The sequence below is a fragment of the Diceros bicornis genome, chromosome 27 (assembly GCF_020826845.1).
Source record: "Diceros bicornis minor isolate mBicDic1 chromosome 27, mDicBic1.mat.cur, whole genome shotgun sequence".
NCBI classification, from domain to species: Eukaryota; Metazoa; Chordata; class Mammalia; order Perissodactyla; family Rhinocerotidae; genus Diceros; species Diceros bicornis.
This window is the reverse complement of record NC_080766.1, coordinates 12,307,304-12,326,774: the sequence shown is the minus strand read 5'-3', so window position 1 is coordinate 12,326,774 and position 19,471 is coordinate 12,307,304.

Sequence of the window (19,471 nt, the reverse complement as noted above, 5' to 3'; positions counted from 1 at the left end):
CTAGGAGACAATGCACCGACATCTTGTTAATTTAATGGCTATAAGTCATAAAAGCATCTTAGTGGCAGTTGAGAAAATTGCAGCATTGTAGTGTATAAGGGACAAAATTCCAGTGGAAACAAAAGCCCTAGGCTGATAATTTGTCCAAACTTCTGTATGAAACTATTTAAAAATTAGCTGTGTGAACTGGTAGATATAACACATTTTGTGATCGTATCTGAAATATTGATTAACATCCATATCAAACAAGTGACAATAAGAAATTATCATTTATGAAATATACCATCATATAAAATTATTTATACAAAACTTTACCAACTCATAAGCAGAAATTGATTATTTTGCTTTTTTTCTCCTAATGCATAACCTTATCTTCATGTGTTACACATTTACTGATTCATACTAAACGCTTTTTTTTACTCATTGAACAAATACAATTGAGCAACTAACCATGTGCCTGGAATTGCTTCTGTTTTGGGTTTGATGTGCTACTTGCCTTGCAAGGGTTAGATAATATTGTTTTATCTAAACAAAAGCTATTCTGCTTGCAAAATGACTAAAATGTGACATGCAAAATTGCAAGGTGAGGTTTTTGGTGTGTATTGCCCCACATAATCTAATCTTTAAGGCAATCAAAATTAAAAGAGGATAAATGTACTTTTTTAAAGATTATATTGATGATGTATGTTGATGCTTAGAAAATAGTAGTGGGTTCTGTCATAAGCATTAATTAGGGGCACAGTTTTCAGTAATATGTTTATTATGCGTGAGTAATCTGTCTCATATCTTATAGGTGTTAACTACACCTAGATTCTGAAGTACTATGTCTTCATCTTTTATCTTAGTGTATGAAAGCATTGGTAAAGCTTATCTCTATCTAATAAAGTTTATGGATTAACGATTCCCAATTACTAGTGATCTTGATCAATGCCGCATTTCTTATTAAATAATTTAAATGGATTTGTAACATTCCATTAAAATTATAGTGTGGTCCATATGGAAATAAACCTGAAATGATTAAAAGTATGAAAACTTGTTATTGCTTCACATAGCGCTTCCTATAACATAAGAATTCTGCTGGACACCTAGGTGCTGAATGTAAAAAATGAACCAAGTCTCCAAGACGGAACATGAGTTTCTAACTAAGGAAATAGTTTATGACCATCAACGTTGATCAATCTCCCACCTTGAACTCTAAGCCAAGACTCTGTTATCACTCAAAATTTCCTTCTTTCATTGCTTAATGCATTCCTTATTGTTATACAATCTCCCATATCCCTTTTTTCATCTCATATTCTGCCCCATCTCTCTCTTTTTTTTTTTTTTTTTTTTTTTTGTGAGGAGATCAGCCCTGAGCTAACATCCGCCAATCCTCCTCTTTTTTTGCTGAGGAAGATGGCCCTGGGCTAACATCTGTGCCCATCTTCCTCCACTTCACATGGGACGCCGCCACAGCATGGCTTACCAAGCAGTGCGTCGGTGCGCGCCCGGGATCCGAACCAGCGAACCCCGGGCCGCCGCAGCGGAGCGCGCGCACCCAACCGCTTGCGCCACCGGGCCGGCCCCTCTCTCTCTTTTTTTTTAAAGATTTTATTTATTTATATATTTTCTCCCCAAAGCCCCAGTAGATTGTTGTAAGTCATAGCTGCACATCCTGCTAGTTGCTGTATGTGGGACCCGGCCTCAGCATGGCCGGAGAAGCGGTGCATCGGTGCGCGCCCAGGATCCGAACCCGGGCAGCCAGCAGCGGAGGGCGTGCACTTAACTGCTAAGCCACGGGGCCGGCCCTGCCCCATATCTCTTTAAAACAACTGTTAGATGTAATAGCAATTTCAGATATTTGTTGAGTGAATTAATTAATTAATACATAAATATACAAGTGAATATGTTAGGCATGTTACCCTAATGGACTTCACTATCTACTAAGTCAAAAGAAACATTGCGTAATCTTGTGTTTTCCAAACTTTAATGTTTATACCAATCACCTATAGACCTTGTTAAAATGAGTAATCTACTTCAGTAAATCTGAGGTGGGGCCTAAGATTCTGCATTTCTTTCTTATTTATTTTATTTATTTATTTATTTTCCCCCAAAGCCCCAGTAGATAGTTGTATGTCATAGCTGCACATCCTTCTAGTTGCTGTATGTGGGACGTGGCCTCAGCATGGCCGGACAAGCGGTGTGTCCGTGCGCACCAGGGATGGAACCGGGCCGCCAGCAGCGGAGCGTGCACACTTGACCGCTAAGCCACAGGGCGGGCCCAGATTCTGCATTTCTAAGTCATGTTCAGTTGATGTCAACACCAATCATTATTTTTTATGACTGAGGTAAGATCCTTCCGTGTACTCTCCCCAAAGCACCATGTAGTTTGAGGTATCTAGTATGGCTGGAGGACACAGGTAGGCATCCCAGCCTTGTGTGAATCTTCCATTCCTTTTGCATGGTTATTTCGCCATCCTTGGTTAGGTACTCATGTTCTTCTGTGGATCAGTACTCAACACAAGAGTACTGTATGGAAGGGAACCCTCTGCCGACTCTAGAGTTCTTTTTCTCTGCTGCTCTCTCCTTGCCAGTACTGTGCCTGCAGGCTCCAGCTCCCTCTCTCTCCCCAGACTTGAAGGACTATCTTCTCAGCTCAGGCACTCTGCCTTGGTCCAGCCTCCCTGCATCACAGCCTAGAAACTCTCTCAATGTGCGGCAAGAAGAGGGCTCCCTTCATTTGTTTTTCCTCACTCAGGAATCACTGTCCTACAATGTCTGTCATCTCGTATCTTACAAAGTGTTGTTTCACATATTTGGTCTGTTTTGTGAATGTTTCAAGCAGGAGGGTAAAGTTGGTCCCTGTTACCCAATCTTGGTCAGAAGAAAAAATTAAAAATATTTTATAAAAAGTTTTATTGTAAGGTAATATTAAAAATATGTACCTTAATAGTCTGTAACTGACAATTGCCTTATGATTCTGTATATCCACAATATTTACATTGTGAATAAATCCTCTGAAATAATGCTATTTTTTCCAGAATTATTTTGCTGTGGATGTACTACAACGTGTGCTAGTACAAACAAAAATATTGATTTGACAATTTTTTTCTTACCTCTGTGTATTTATAACAAACACTAGCAGGTACCAAAGCTTGGAAATTTTCCAATTGCCAATAAATATGTTAAAATACATAATCTAAATTATATATATAAAATTATATATGTTTTCCCAAATTTTATATATGTCTTCCCAAATATAATATATTAGACACATATAAGTATCATATTTAGATCTAATTTACGCCAAAGTTAGATAACATCTAATAATCTTTAAACTGGGACATATTATGTATATTAAATGCCATAGTTTAAAAATTGCTCCCTTTTAAAGCTTATTTTAAAAATTAAACTTAATGGGATAGAAGAAAATCATCCAACACTTACTTTAAGGTGTGCAAAATTGGGTAGAGTCTACAAAACAAGCCTAACTTTTTTTTTTATTTTACCAACTGCATTTGTGACACTATCACCATCTTAAATCATTTATTTGTACTTATTTTTCATTTTATCTTGCAGTTATGTCAGGACATTCTGTATGAGCATACACTCATCGTTGCTTAAACTTGGTATAGATAATCGTATTTACTTCACTTTATCTTTCCAGAATAATCACATTATGATCCTTTCAAGGGCTTATCACCTTGAGTCCATTCTGCAACTACCTTTTGGATATTCATCATCGGGGTGAATAATATTTTTCCCTAAAATTAAAGATAGATCAAAGAATATTATTTTTAAAAGCCACAAAATTATATGCACTGTATTGTAAATATAGCATACTCATATTTATTTATTTACTTATGACTTTAGCTTATTCAGGAGTAGAATAAATGAGCAAAAGCAAAATCCTTTTTTAAGTTAACATCACAAAACTTCAGAAAGATGTTTTGAAGTTGGAGATAGATGATTTGAAATTTATTCATTTAATGCTGAATCTCATTTACCTTACCTGTGCTTACATCTTCTTTGCAAAACGCAAACTATAGTGTCTACCTCATGGGGGGGATATTTTGTAAATTAGTCAATTCAGTGCTGCCGTGGGGGCTCAGAACTTGCCACCCCAAAATGTGTCTCTTTGGCTTAATTGTTTTTAAGAACGAAAGACTCAGAAAGAAACTTTGACTTTCCCTCTAGCTGCCTAAAAGAATTTAAGATAGAAGGCCTGTTCCAGGAAGGACTAATACCTTGAGATAACTATAGTATAATCTAAACTAGGTGTGGTAGACAGGAAGGCATGCAAGTCCTATTTTTATCGAAGTTCTCTCTCATTGTCTATAGACGGCCCAGCAAACATTTGTTTACCAAACATTTGCTTTTCCGTTTCCATATAAATTGCCTTCCTCCCTTTTGAAATCCCAAACCACTACTGCCAACCTTCTCCTTTGTCTTTAGCTGAAGATGATGTTTAAGGTGTAGCATCAGCCATTATGGTGAGTTACTCAATTTTCCTGCTTGTTTCTCCCATGTACATATACATGTTATTAAACTTTGTTTGATTTTCTCCTGTTATTCTGTCTCATGTCAATTTAATTGTTAGACCAGCCAGAAGAACCTAGAGGGTCCAGGCATATTCTTCCTCCCCTACAGTAGCGAAGCGTTCAGTACACTGCGTGGTGCACCCAAGCCCTGCATATACCGTAGTTTATTTTCTTGTATCTTTGAGGCTTCTGATCACAAAGAGGAGAAAAAAGCAGAGCACTAAGGAACACTTTATTGAAAAATTTCAAGGACAGAATCCGCTTTATATTCATTTTTAGGCCAACTTTTTCAATACAGTTTTTAAGTTGTCATCTTATTCTACACACTTGAAAGATTATAAGTGTTGATTAAAGTGACAAACTGATTCAAGTTAACATGCTAATGAATGAAAATAGCATAGCTTTTACTTATCCCAGGTAGCACATTTGCATATTAACTGGAACTTGCAAAATATTAACTCATGAGTATTATAGAAAAACCTGGGCAGGTTTATAAAAACTAAAGTTGGAAGAGTAATCTTTCAAACATACATAACGCCTGCATAGTTGCCTGCACTTCATAAAGAACTAATATCTATCACCTTCATTTTAATAACACCATCTCACAACAGATATTTAAACTTCTCTCCTCACCCAGAAACGCATTAGATAACCTAAATATCAATGAAAAAATACAAAGTCCAAAAAGAAAATAAGATGGGGCCTTCCTAGGAGAAGAGTGTGGTATAAGCCACCCGCTCCCAGTTCTTGACGGTAAGGTGCAGCGCACTTATTTTCAGAGGTTGATTCATTACTGAGAAGCTTAGCGCTCCCTTCTACAACATTTCAAGATGTTAGTTACTCACAATACATATTAATTATAATAAAGGGCCGGCCCTTTATTGCTTAGCTGTTGAGTGCGCACACTCTGCTGCTGGCGGCCCGGATTCGGATCCTGGACGCCCACCGACGCACCGCTTCTCCGGCCATGCTGAGGCCACGTCCCACGTACAGCAACTAAAAAGATGTGCAACTATGACATACAACTATCTCCTGAGGCTTTGGGGGATAAAAAAGGAGGAGGATTGGCAATAGATGTTAGCTCAGAGCTGGTTTTCCTCAGCAAAAAGAGGAGGATTAGCATGAATGTTAGCTCAGGGCCGATCTTTCTCACACACACACAAAAAAAGAGAGAGAAATATAATAAAGGGCAGACACTGTAAAATTTTACCTTTATTGCCAAATTCAATGAAATAAAACTCCCTCATTCCAGATATATTAACACCTTTGGGAAATGTCGCTTTCCAGCAGCATATATTCTCAAATTTGCTGATGTGTACATATTCAAGCAGTATTTATTTGGGTCAAACGTATAATAATCATAGTTGAAATTTCAGAGGAGAAAAATATATAATTCCTTACCTAACCGAACATGTCACTTTAAGGATAAAACAGTATCTACAAGAACACTTGAAAAATATAGTTAATAAATAGAAGTTTGTATGGTTTATATCTTATTATTTTAAAATGTGTTATATTGTATTTTTCCCTTTTAATATTATTGAAATTTTAGAAAGTACAAGAAGTACAAGGATAACAATACTTATATTCAGTTTATATTTGTTATAGAAGATAATAGGTGGAGGGATAGATAGATGTATAGATAGATAAATAGATGGAGGGATAGATAGATGTATAGATAGATAGATAGATAGATAGATAGATAGATAGATAGATAGGTGACAGACATGCTTTGAAACTAGCCTTTAAGCTCCAACAATATATTTTTAATTGTTTGAAGTTTCACTGTATGGCTGGATCAAAATTTGTTTATCTGATACCCTGTTGCTGAACTTGAATTTGTTTTCAAAATCTTTCCTTTTATAAAAATGCTATAAGTGGATCCTTCTCTTGAATATTTGATCCATCTTTAATAATTTCTTTGAGATGAATTTATAAAAGTGGAATTTCCAGAGTATGCACACCATTTAAGGCTATTGGTTGATCTTAGTTGATATACATATATGAAATAATCATTTGATATTTTGGTCAGATAAGCTAAGTGCTGAAAATATAGAAGTAACTAAAGTTATATGCACAGAAATAAACAATGCTTTAGCTCATTGAACTTATAGTCTGGTGTGTGAGGCAGACATATCTTAAATAACTAGTGCTTAATTACAGACTGATATATGTTCAGAGCACTATGAGACCATATTTCAAAGCAACCTGAATTTCTTAGAAAGCCTAATCTGAAGAAATAACACTGGCATTTTCAGATCTCAAGTCGAGTGGGAGGTAGCTTGCTGATGAAGTAGAAAGTTAAAGGGATTAACAGTGCTGTGCCATCAGAGGGAACAGCATGTGCAAATGCAGGAGCCTAGAAGAAAAATGGCCCCTTTGAGAAACAGGGAAAAAAAACACTGGTAGCTGGAACACAGCAAATGGAGAGAGTTGAGATGAGGCTGGACAAGCAGACCAACCCCATGCCATGCAGCACATCACAGCCCATTTTAAGGACTTAGGTGTTTTTTTCTAAAAGCATTGGGAAGGCACTGAAGATTTTTAATCAAAGAGATGGTGTGGTCATTTTAGCGTTTTTAAAAGGTCAAGTTGACTGCAGATGAGCCCCCAAACTTACCATTCTGATAACCCTGTTAGAAAAGATTATCATAGCAGTCAACTTTCGCTATTACAACAAAGGAAAAGCCAGAGGAGAATACTTGTGAAGCAGAATCCTATTCAAGTCATCCTTTAGGGACAGTGGACCATAATATAGGTCCATTTAATTAAGTTAGTGTAAAGGAAAAAATACTAACCTAAGCACTTTGTTTTTGCCTGGGCACATGATAGATCCATCTATTCATTTTCTCTTCTTTATATTAGCCCCATGGAGAATTATATGGAGACATATAATGACTTCCCATTCCTTTTTCTCTTACACCATTGGCAGAAGCATTTGAAACAGCATATTTTTGACTTAATTGACCACTTATCAACATTTAATACCACTGGCCTTTGTGTCTACAAAGGAGGTCTAAAAAAATTCCATATATACTTGATTTTTAAGCTAGATTTTTTAGAGCTCCAAATGCTAGTAGTTAGAAAATTTCTCCCAATTGATAGGTTGTCTTTTCGTTTTGCTGATGGTTTCCTTTGCTGCGCAGAAGGTTTTTAGTTTGATGTAGTTCCATTTGTTTATTGTTTCTGTTGTTTCCCTTTTCCAGTCATACATGGTGCTTGAAAATATGTTGCTAAGACTGATGTCGAAGAGCGCACTTCCTATATTTTCTTCTAGAAGTTTCATGGTTTCTGGTCTTACGTTCAAATCTTTAATCCATTTTGAGTTAATTTTTTGCGTATGGTGTAAGATAATGGTCTGCTTTCATTTTTTTTGCATGTGGCTGTCCAGTTTTCCTAATGCCATTTGTTGAAGAGACTTTCCTTTCTCCATTGTATGTTCTTGTCTCCTTTGTCGAAAATTAGATATCCATAGATGTGTGGGTTTATTTCTGTGATTTTGATTCTATTCCATTGATCTGTGTGTCTGTTTTTGTGCCAGTACCATGCTGATTTGGTTACTATAGCTTTATAGTATATTTTGAAATCAGGGAGTGTGTGTAACTAGTTTTTGGGTGGTGAACATGATGTAATTGATGCACAACTAGAAGAATAATGATGTATATCTGAAATTTATACAATGTTATAAACCGATGTTATTGCAATAAAAAAAAAAAAAGAAGAAGAAATTGGTGTACCAGGAAAAAAAAAAAAGAGAAAATTTCTTCCCTGGCTAACACCATTTACAGCGAACTGTAAATGATGCCCAGAGATCTTAGGTTCTTCTGCTATTTGACCTTCCCTCACCAAGTCACCACTGGCCCTGCTTCACAAGTTTTTTTTTTTTGCTGATGAAGATTCACCCTGAGCTAACATCTTTGCCAATCTTCCTCTTTTTGCTTGAGGAAGATTTGCCCTGAGCTAACATCTATGCCAATCTTCCTCTATTTTGTTTGTGGTCACTGCCACAGCATGGCCACCAATGAGTGGTGTAAGTCCACACCTGGGAACCAAACCTGGGCTGCTGGAGCAGAGCCTGCCAAACTTAACCACTAGGCCACAGGGCCAGCCCCATCTTCACAAGTTTTAAAAAATGGATCCCAAGAAAAAGGCCCACTTCCCTTAAGAGACTATGAGATATAATTCCACCATGCTTTCCATACTTCTTTAACTCGGCATCTGACATTTAAACCTCTTTGGTCATCCAACAATACCCCGACTTTTATCTCTCTTGCTTCTTTTATACTTTCTATTTTATTCAAAATTCCATCCCTCTTTGATTCTCATAATATATTCGACTGTGTCCTCTAAACCTCATGATGTGTCCTCAAGCAAAATCATGTTCCAATCCAGTACTTGCCTGGGAGAACGCTGCTTTCTCTGAAGTCCTTTAAAGTATAGGCTACTATTTTCCATCCATTACAACACTTCCTCCTGATTACCTCTTGAAGACTATTGTTCCTTTCATCTATATAAAGAAACCTGCCTCTTTTGAATTTTTCCCATCAACCGAACTACTCTCTAGCTTTCTGTGTTGAAGAAAACTCTCAAACTTTCAATCCCAGTTGATTAATTAAAGAATTTATAATATAGCTCATCTCTACCACTGCTTTCATCATTATTGACAGAATCATCTGGTTTAAACAATAAAAAACTTTAAAATCCCATGTTAGCTATTTCAGTAAGTTAACAAAATCAACAAACACCCAGGTTTTTACTGTATTTCCATTATGGTATCCACAGACTGTTATCTTGAATCTAGTCTACTGGTTGAAAGTAAAAAAGGGCGTTACAGGTTGGGAGAATTGAATCAGCAAGTGAATGAAAATAAGAAATAGCAAATTGCATTCAATGAAATTTTGGTTGGAAACTAAGGTATAATATAAAAATACTAAGGCAAATTGGTAGAAAATAAAGTAGGTATTATGAACATTGTCCTCAAATAATGCAGATAAGTCTAACTAAATTCTGTGGTGAAGGGTTTAATGAGAAAGAATCATTTTCTGGTAATTCTGAAATAAATACAGGAGGAAATAAGGATAGTAGTATGAGATTTTCAAACATATGATCTACTTTCTTTCTAAATTTATATTCCAAATGAAGTCAGGGAAGTAATTGTAATGTTTTATACAACCACTTCTCCATTTCTAAATATTTGACTTTGATTTGTTTTCTATTGCTGGAGGTCCACCTTAATTTTTTTCCCATAATGGTTTATGAAGAGATTGAAGAATAGACTTGAAGTAATAGAATGATATGAGGAGTAAAAGGAGGGAGATGTGTCATAAACCAAAGTGTAGACACACCTTTTTTTTTTAAATACAGAAACCAGATATTTAGTCTTTTATTATTATCTATTTTTATTTAAAGAATTATTATTTATTATTATTATTAAAACAAATGATTCTTCATAAAAGCATTACCAAAGAGCTATATGGATTGACTCAAGTCAGATTTTGAAATGTCTATAATGGTTTTGAATGGAGATATTGCAAAAAAAAAATGAAGTATTAAAAATAAACAAGATGTGAAAGAATGTAGTGAAACTAAGGAAAGGAAAAGACTTTGTAGAATATTTTGTTCTTGGATGAGGTCACAAGGATGTGAAAAAGGCTATTGGAAATGCTAAGGGAAAAGAAGAGACATGATGGAGAAAATAACTCTATTGAATATTAAACATAGAAAGCAAGACCAAAGTAGAAATATAATATGATTAAAATATTCTGACTTGTGACAAAGAAAATTACAATACTTAAAATATAAATGAGACTGGAGATAATTTATAAAATTTGGAAGATATAATATTCCACAAAAGAGTGAATTGCATTTATTCATACAATCAAATGGTCTATTTTCTTCAGATTTAGTCAAATAGTAATATCATGAGGTCTTAAATTATTTTGGAAATTGTAAAGTAGATTAAGAATGGGCTGAATGATATAGATCTGCTTCTTTCTTACATATTGTTATTTGGTGCAGCTGTGACGTTATGAGAAAATTATGATAGCAAAGATGGGCAATAAACAACACTTCATTATTCTTTAACTAGGCTTTACTTGAGTGGTAGCAGAATCAATAAAATTGGAAAGAGTGGAGAAACAGTATAGCTGTTTAATAGTCTTCAAATTGCTCATATGTGTTAAATTATTTAGTATTTAACGAAATGTGCATGTTAACAGAGTAAGGATATGTGGCTCTTTATTGAATTTGATGCACCCAAGATGTTATTTTTACAGTGTAAATATTTTATAATTTTACTACAACCTATTTTTTGCAAGGGCATTGATTTATGCTACCAAGAATCCAATAAGTCAATGTTTGTATTCATAATTTTATCTTCTTAAACACAAATGTCAGAAACATTGCTTATACAGAGATACATTTGCTTTATATTTATATGTTGATTAAGTATTGAAAATTATTTACATTTCGAAGCTAATTCTTTTAAATCAAAAGTAACAAACTAAGAAATTTAAAAGGTTGTATAAATTCTGATAAAGACTTTATGTTAGCTTTGTTTGGTAAATATACAAAAATGATACTCAAAATGAATTCTCTAAAATTAGCATTTTTGAAATAGAGCAGTACATAGCAATTTGCATAATGTTAATGAGACTTTTGAGAACCCATTGTGTGATGATTTATATATGATTTAGTAAAATTGCTTTAGAGCAAATTTTTGTAGAAGACATTTTGATATCTTGTCTTCATTTTCATATGAAATCAGAGTTGTAATCTTAAAAAAAGTAAATTCTCTGTATTATGGTAATGAACCTAATTCAAAGTATCAATGAGAAGAATAAGCCACCAAAATGAAATACCAACTGGAAATTGCAATCATAGAATCTTCAAGACATAATTTTAAATATTATCTAGTTTAACCCCCTCACTGCAGAGAGAAGGAAAGGGAAAGGTAATGACCAGCTCCATTAATGTTACTAATTTGTTACTAATAATGTTACTAATGTTGCTAAACTAAGAAATATCATCTTCTAATTGGGAGAATAAAATCAAGCAAAATTAAACAAGTCAATAGCTAGTATGTGAGACGGTAAGAAGTAATATGGGAAAAAATAAACTGAGGGAAGGATAATTGGGCTTGCCCAGGAGACAAGTTTTTGCTTTGAATGAGTGTAGGTCTTTCTGAAAAGGTGATCTGAAGTAATGACGTAGAAGAGGTGAGGAAGCAAACCATGTGGGTATCAGAGGAAAGATAGCTTCAAGCAGAGAGAATCAAATGTACAATGACTATAGACAGGACTGTTCTTGGCATGCACTGTCTGGAGGGCAGTGTGCCTGGAGCTGAGAGAGTGAGGGGAACACGGTAGGAGAGGAGGGTGGAGAAATACCTGGGCCATCTAAAATGCCCTGTCTTTTCTCCAGATGAGATGCAAATCCATCCGTCTCTTTTAAGGAGAGAAAATGATTCAGTTTAATTTTCAAACGCCTAATTTTGGCTCCTGTTTTGAGAAGTAATTATTAGAGGACAATAGCAGAAACAGGGACAGGCAGGTGTTACAGGTGTCATTGAAACAGTCGGATAGTCATGTCTGGAATTCAAGGGAGAAGTCTCCACGGAAAACAACATGTAGACTAACAACGATCAGAGGATATTTACGACCACGAGATTGAATGAGATCCTCAGAAAAGTAAAGAGTGCAGACGGTGAAGCAATGAGAACCAAGACTTGAGCCTCAGGCACACCAGTCTTAGAGACCGGGAGATACAGAACAATCAGCAAAGTTGACTGAAGGAGCGTCCAAAGAGAACAGAGAAAGCGTTGTATTGAAAACTAAGTGAAAGAGACATGAGTGATCACCTGTGTCAAATGCTATTGATAATTCAAATATTATAAGGCTTGAATATTGATTACTAGTTCTAACAACCTAGAGATTTTTGTTGGCCTTTCCCAGAGCTGTTTTAGTAGAGTAGTAGGAAGAAAGCATGTATGTAGTGAGTTCAAGAAACAGAGGAATGGAATTGGAGATAGAGTATGGACAACTCTTTTGAAGAGCTTTGACGTAAAGAAGGCAAAAAAAAAAAAAAAAAAAAAAAAAAAATTAGCAGTAGCCAGAGAGGTATTTAAAGTTAAGAGAGTTTAATCTTTCTTTTTCTCTTCAGATGGAATAATATTTTGCCTTTTAAGGTCGAGAGTTTATATACATTGTGGGACAAATTGGGGCATGTTTGTATATTTTTGGATAATATATAGTTAAAAGGGGAAAATTAATGATTTAAGAGAGAAATGGGAGAAAGCTAAAGCAATGGCTTTTGGTGGGAATAGTATTATTATCTCACAGTAACAGGGAATTTTGGCTGCTCAAGGTGAGTTTTACACATTGTCTAATTACCCAACCCCTCCCATCATCACTTTTATCTTTTTCTGTTGAAATTCATTGCCATAAATGGTGTCATTAAATAAATGATGATGATCTTTAACTTTAGTCAGAGATTGAATAATATTGAGAAGGCACAAACAATAGTGGTGAAGGCAGAGTATTTATAGCCCACATGGATTGTGTCCTCAGTGATTTAAAGGAAGAGTCAAAAGATAAGAAACTAAAAGATCAGAGAAATCTGAACTAGATTTCGTCCAATGAGGAAGTGAGGTAGAGAGATTGGGAGAGATTCTTTCTCCCTACTTTTTCTACAAAGTTCAAATCTGCCGTTGAATACAAAGAACCAATAACATTGGAGACAGCTGGATAGCAGAAGTCTTACCAAAAACATTGACTCATAGAAGTAGCTATTTCTAGAAGATTTTTGGATAGCCAAGATTGAAAAGTAGGAGTGCAGCAGAGGGAGAAAAAAACATGCCAGTTATCCTCTGGTGGCACATTTATGACAACAACCCAAATGCCTTTTGAATTATATCCTGTACAGCCCTGTGAAGTCCAAAAGAAAGTTATATGAAGTTAATCAGTGGCAAAGCCCCCACCACTGTCCTAGTTTCTCCATCTCTAGTAAAGTACTTTTCCCAGTACACAAAACTATCTTTTTCCCTAGGCCATTTAATTTAATTTAGTATTTATTTTATTGTTTTGCCTATCTTATTTGTAGTAGTTGGCAGCCTTCAGTTTCCCCCTGTTATGTCTAGCACTGTTTCCTCCAAGTTTGATGATAACATGACACTTTGCTCATGATCATAGAGCATGTCTTATTTCTTATTTGTATTATACATTTTTTCTTCCATTCAAGAAATACTTATAGATCACTTACGATGGCTCATACCCTTACATAAGCATAAGGAATAAAATGGTGATCTAGATCTGAATATAAAAGGAGTGACAATTGCTTAAGGCAGAGGGATCAGATTGTGCAAAGACTGTCTATGGAGGAGGAGTCATAGCACATTCAAGAAATTGAAAGCATGCCAATGTGCCTGGAATGTGGACAGAAAGAGGAAGCATAATACAAAAAAGAGTCTAGAAAACCAATAGAAATATAAGGTATTTAGGCTTTAGATCTCATATTAGAGATTTGATCTTTATCCTAAATGCAATGGAAAGCCATTGAAATATTTTCATCAGAGGATGACTAAATTTACATTTTGAAAATGTCATTTTGACTGAAACATGGATACTAGATTCAAGGAGTGAAACAGAGAAGGCTATTAGGATTCTGTGGTAGCAGTCCTAGAAATAGACGATGGTGGTATGGATTAGGGCGTTGTTAGCAAAAATGGAAAGGAGATGTTTAGGAGAAAATTTAGATAGATTTTGGTGCTTTAATACTGGATCTTGAAAGGGAGAGGAATCAATTTTGAGTCCTAAGTTTTTGGCTAAATTCGTGAGGCAATGCTACTGCAAAACAGCCAGCTTTAAAGAGGGTTGGGAGTAATAATGAAAACGTATTTGGACATGTTTAATTTGATATGCATGTAAATTGAGATTTGAACAGGAAAATTTACATATAGATCTTGAGGGCAAAAGGACACTGGATATTTATATTGATCTATTCATTTATTCACCATATACTTTTTGACTAATATGTCCCAAGCATGGTGATAAATACTGAGGAAAATCAAAGATATAGAAAGATATGGTCTCTGCCTTCAGGAAATTTAAAATATCGTGGAAAGGAAAAGCATTAATTACTAACAACACAAATAAGTGCAAATTTTCAGCTACGTTACAAGTTCTGAATAAAAGACCTATAGTACTATGAGATCAGATATTATGTAAGTCTTCAGTAGGTAGATAGTAAATGAAGCGCCAGGAGAGAATGTGATCAACTAAAGTGAAAGAATATAGTGTAATGCGGGCATAGAGTGAGCCTTCAGTAATTTCAACATTTAATTACATTGTCATAGAGACTCAGCAAAGAAGACTGTGGAGTGGCCGGAGATATAGGAGGAAAATCAGGAGATCATGATGTCATGGAAGCCAAGCAAAAGGTTTTCCAAAAAAAAGGGCATGGTCAACTGTGCTCAAATGTGAGTGTAAGATAAATGTGAGCAATGACCTCTGGATTTGGTAGCAAGAAGGCTAATAGTGACCTCTGTTAAAGCTCTTTCTATGAAATGAGGTGGTCTAAAGCTAGCTTGAAGTGATTGAATATTAGAAGTTGGCAAAAAATGGAGTCACCATGCATAAACATTTTGTACAAGGTACTTCTATATCAAGGTAGGAAAGGAATCAGGGTGATAGCTGGAAGGGGTCATACATGTTGAGTTTTAAGTTAGTTTTTACTAGGAAGTAATTGAACATGTTGAAAAAGTCGAGGTGAAAATCCAGTTGAGAGGAAATGGTTAAACAAACAAGGAAGAGAGCGGGGGAGTCAATTGTTCAATTTTCCAGAGAAGGCTGGATGGGCTAGGATCCCAAGTGCACAGGATGATATTAGCTTTAGATAGTGGGAGGAAAAGATGTTCTCCAATAGCCAAATAGAGACATGTACAACATACATGTACAATGGGTTTCAGTGTTTTTATTTTATTTTATTTTATTTTCCCCCAAAGCCCCAGTAGGTAGTTGTATGTCATAGTTGCACAGCCTTCTAGTTGCTGTATGTGGGATGCGGCCTCAGCACCGCCGGAGAAGCGGTGCATCGGTGCACACTCGGGATCCAAACCCGGGCCGCCAGCGGCGGAGCGCGCGCACTTAACTGCTAAGCCACGGGGCCGGCCCTCCAGTGTTTTTAGATATGAATTGGAGAAAGCAGGACGTTGAGGGAATTCTTTCTGATGTTCTATGGGAAATAGATGAGTTTATCTGATGGATGGAGAAGAAGGAAGGTCAGAGACTAAGACGAGAAAAGTTGTTTGCATAGATGGGGAAAGTGAATGAATCAGACAAACGGGATAACATCACATCACTGTGCAATATCCAGGGCTGATCTGAAGTTGGTGCTTTTGAATCTGTCCTGGACCACCCCTTCCTGCTGTCTCACTTAATCCAGTAATGCTTGGCAGCCTGCATAGCTGGTAGAAATGTAAATGGATTCAATATTTTCTAGAAGGTAATTTTGAAAAAAGGACTTCCAAATGTCCCAAAAAGCCACATACTAAATAAAGATGCAACGTCAATCCTAGAAATACACGGTAATAACATAACCAATGATAGAAACAAAGGCATGTTTACAAGAGTGTTTATTGAAACATGGTTTAAGATTTTATTTTGGAAATAAGACAAATATCCAAAATTAATACGTTGTTTAAATAATTTTTATTATTGCCATTTATGAAATGTTTTATAAGCATTAAGATGAAGTCTTCTATTTCATCATATTGAATTATTTCCATCATGTTAAGTATAAAAAATCATAGGATGTAGTATCTCATATGATATCATTTGTTTGAAATGTCTGTAAAAATGCAAACAAAAGTTTTCAGGGTTATATCCTAGGGCATATTGTTTGTTCTTGGGTTATAGAATTCAAGTCAAGTATTGGACCTTTTATTAATCTGAAGTACATTTTCATTTCAATGGAACTTGCATATATTTGTTTAATCCCATTGTTTTGTGAAATCCATGTGATTTTTAAAAGAATTTTCTCAATCAATTCCTCATTTATTAAAAAGTAATAGTAATATAGTTTGAAACCATTGTTAGCATATATGTGAAATTTCGTTCAAACCTGAAAATGGACATTAATTAATTTCTCAGCTTACCACAATCTCTACTTCTGAAGTAGCCTCTCATTGTTTGGAGAATGGCTTCTTTCTGTGATTTAACCAAGTTGTGTAAAAGAGAGTGACAGCCTCCTTACATGATCCCTGTCACCACCACCCTCTCTTCTGGTCAAAATGATTGAGTCATTGATGCTCCACACATGATCCTAATCAGACCTGTTAAAGCAATTCCCTAGAGTTTTCCAAACCAGAGACAATGTGAGAAGAGTCTTCTACACAGTTTGCATTATCATAAAGCTGTAAAAATATCACCCTCAAAGTGCCAGGGACTCCGTTTCACTGCTAAGATAATTCTCTGGGAGAATTCAGCCAACATGCTTGCAGGACTCTAGAGTACCCACACTGCAGAAAGTTTATTTTTTATACCAGTCTAACATTCTTGGGCTCACCCAGTGCTTTTCTAATGGATTTCCTTTTAGTTTGATTTAGGTTTATAATACTAGAAATAAGATGACCTTTTATTGATGAAGGCCTAATACTATCCAGCCAGCCCTGGTCTAGCGGTTAAGGTTCGGAACTCTCACTGCCGTGGCCTGGATTCATTTCCCAGTCAGGGAACCACACCACCTGTCTGTTGGTTGTCACACTGTGGTGGCTGTGATGCTGAAAGCTATGCCACCAGTATTTCAAATACTAGCAGGTTCAGCCATGGTGGACAGGTTTCAGCGGAGCTCCCAGACTAAGACAGACTAGGGAGAAAGATCTGGTCACTCACTTTTGAAAAAATTGGCCATGAAAACCCTACGAATAGCAGCAGAGCATTGTCTGATACAGTGCCGGAAGGTGAGAGGATGGTGCAAAAAGACCAGGCAGGGTTCCACTCTGCTGTCCACACGGTCACTAGGAGTCAGAATCCACTCTAGGGCACTAACAATACTATCTACCTGGAAATTGATATTTCAATGAAAACTTTTATTAGGGTATTGGTTTTAGGTTATACTTAAAATTATTTTGGAAAAAAATTGTTTTTAAGATATGTGAACACTATCCCCCCATCCATTCTACTATGATGTATTTTTTAAAGTTGATGCAATTAAAAAGTTGCCTATGTCCTATTCTGATTGCAAAATCAAATTAACTAAGTGCATTTTTTAAATGTAATATTGATTTTTTTATACAATCTACTGTTAAGATAAAAATGCATAAATGAATGAATTCTAAGTTCTACCTCCCAGAGATAATAATTATGAGGAGAAGAAGGAAGAGGGGGAGGAGGAGGAGTATAGAAATTTTTTACAGTCTGTTTGATTTATAAATGATAAATAAATAATAAAAACATATTTTTTAATTTGGGAAATATTTCATATAAAGCTGTGTGTTTTGTTTTCACTTAATATTATATTGGGAGCCTCAAGAGTTCAAGAATAAGAATTATATGTGTAAATTATATTTTTCATTGTGCAAAATTTAAATTCAAAAGAAACTCTAAAAACTTTAACCGTGATAACCTATATGAAACAGAGTTATAACCCTGATAGCCTCTTTAAAAAGTGTACTTGGATTCTTTGAATTTGGAAACCATAACTTTTCAATTATTTTCTTACTTCTCAATTTCTTTCTTAGGTTAAATTAAACATAGGATTACAATAATGACCATCACTTATCAAGCATTATACACACACAGACATAATATAAAAGATAGCTATCTAGATACTTTAACAAAATTAGTATTTTAATTCCTATGGAATCAGATCTCTAATACTTTATTTTTGTGCTTTGTTTAGCATGAAAAATATATTGTTTTGGCACATAAATTGCTTAATAATTTTTAACTTGAGTGACTCTAAATTATCCAATTCTTCTACAGAGACAGCAGATTTCTGAATTTATTCAGAAAGTATGGTAGTATTTTATGTTATTCAAATAAGATTGACTGAGGTTGATACAATTCCAAGCAGATTAAATATAATGAGGGAATACATAAAGGAAAAAAATAAAGCTCTATTATTAATTTAAAGACATATTTCATTTTTTCACTCCACTTTTAATTTCAGTTCAATTTTGGTTTGCTTCTTTCTTTCTCTCCATTCCCCACATCCTCTAAATTATTTCTCTATGAAAAGTGAAGTATCAAGTACACAGTTTTCTCATTACTTCTGACTCAGTGGTTAACTAATCTGTATATTATTCCCATAAATAATCTTCCCATTAATAGTGTAGTTACTTATTTGACATAACATCCAGATAATTGCAGCAATGATCGACTTGACTCTCTTTGGTTATAAAAACACAATCAAGATTGCTTTCTTACTGTCTTTTCCTCAATTATGTGCATCACTTATCTCTTTCGGGTGACAACATTGTCCTACTATAGCACCACTTATTTCCCAGGAGACTCAAACCAGTATAGAGAAAATTCTTAGTCTGTAGCACAAAACCATACTGAGTCAAGAGTTGTAGACAATAAATGATATTTTATCATGGCCGAGGAATTATAAACAGTTGAGATCAATTTTAAGAATAAGAAAAGCCAAGAAAACATGTTTTATAATTGCTAAAGGAAGAACTATATAAATCTACTTGGGTGCACTGACTCCCAATTCTCTGCTAGTCTACCTATGCTATAAGGTATTCTATAAGTTAGGGTAGGCTGTATAACATGTTATTTAAATAATTTTAGTAGCCTCCTAATATCTGTCTTGTCTCCAGTGTTTTTCCATCCTCCCATCTATAGCCAATTCGTTCTGTATAGTGTTAAGAAATTAACCTAAACATAAAATAAACAAACAAAAAATTCATTCTTTCTCTTTACTGCTTAAATAAAAACATCACCATCACC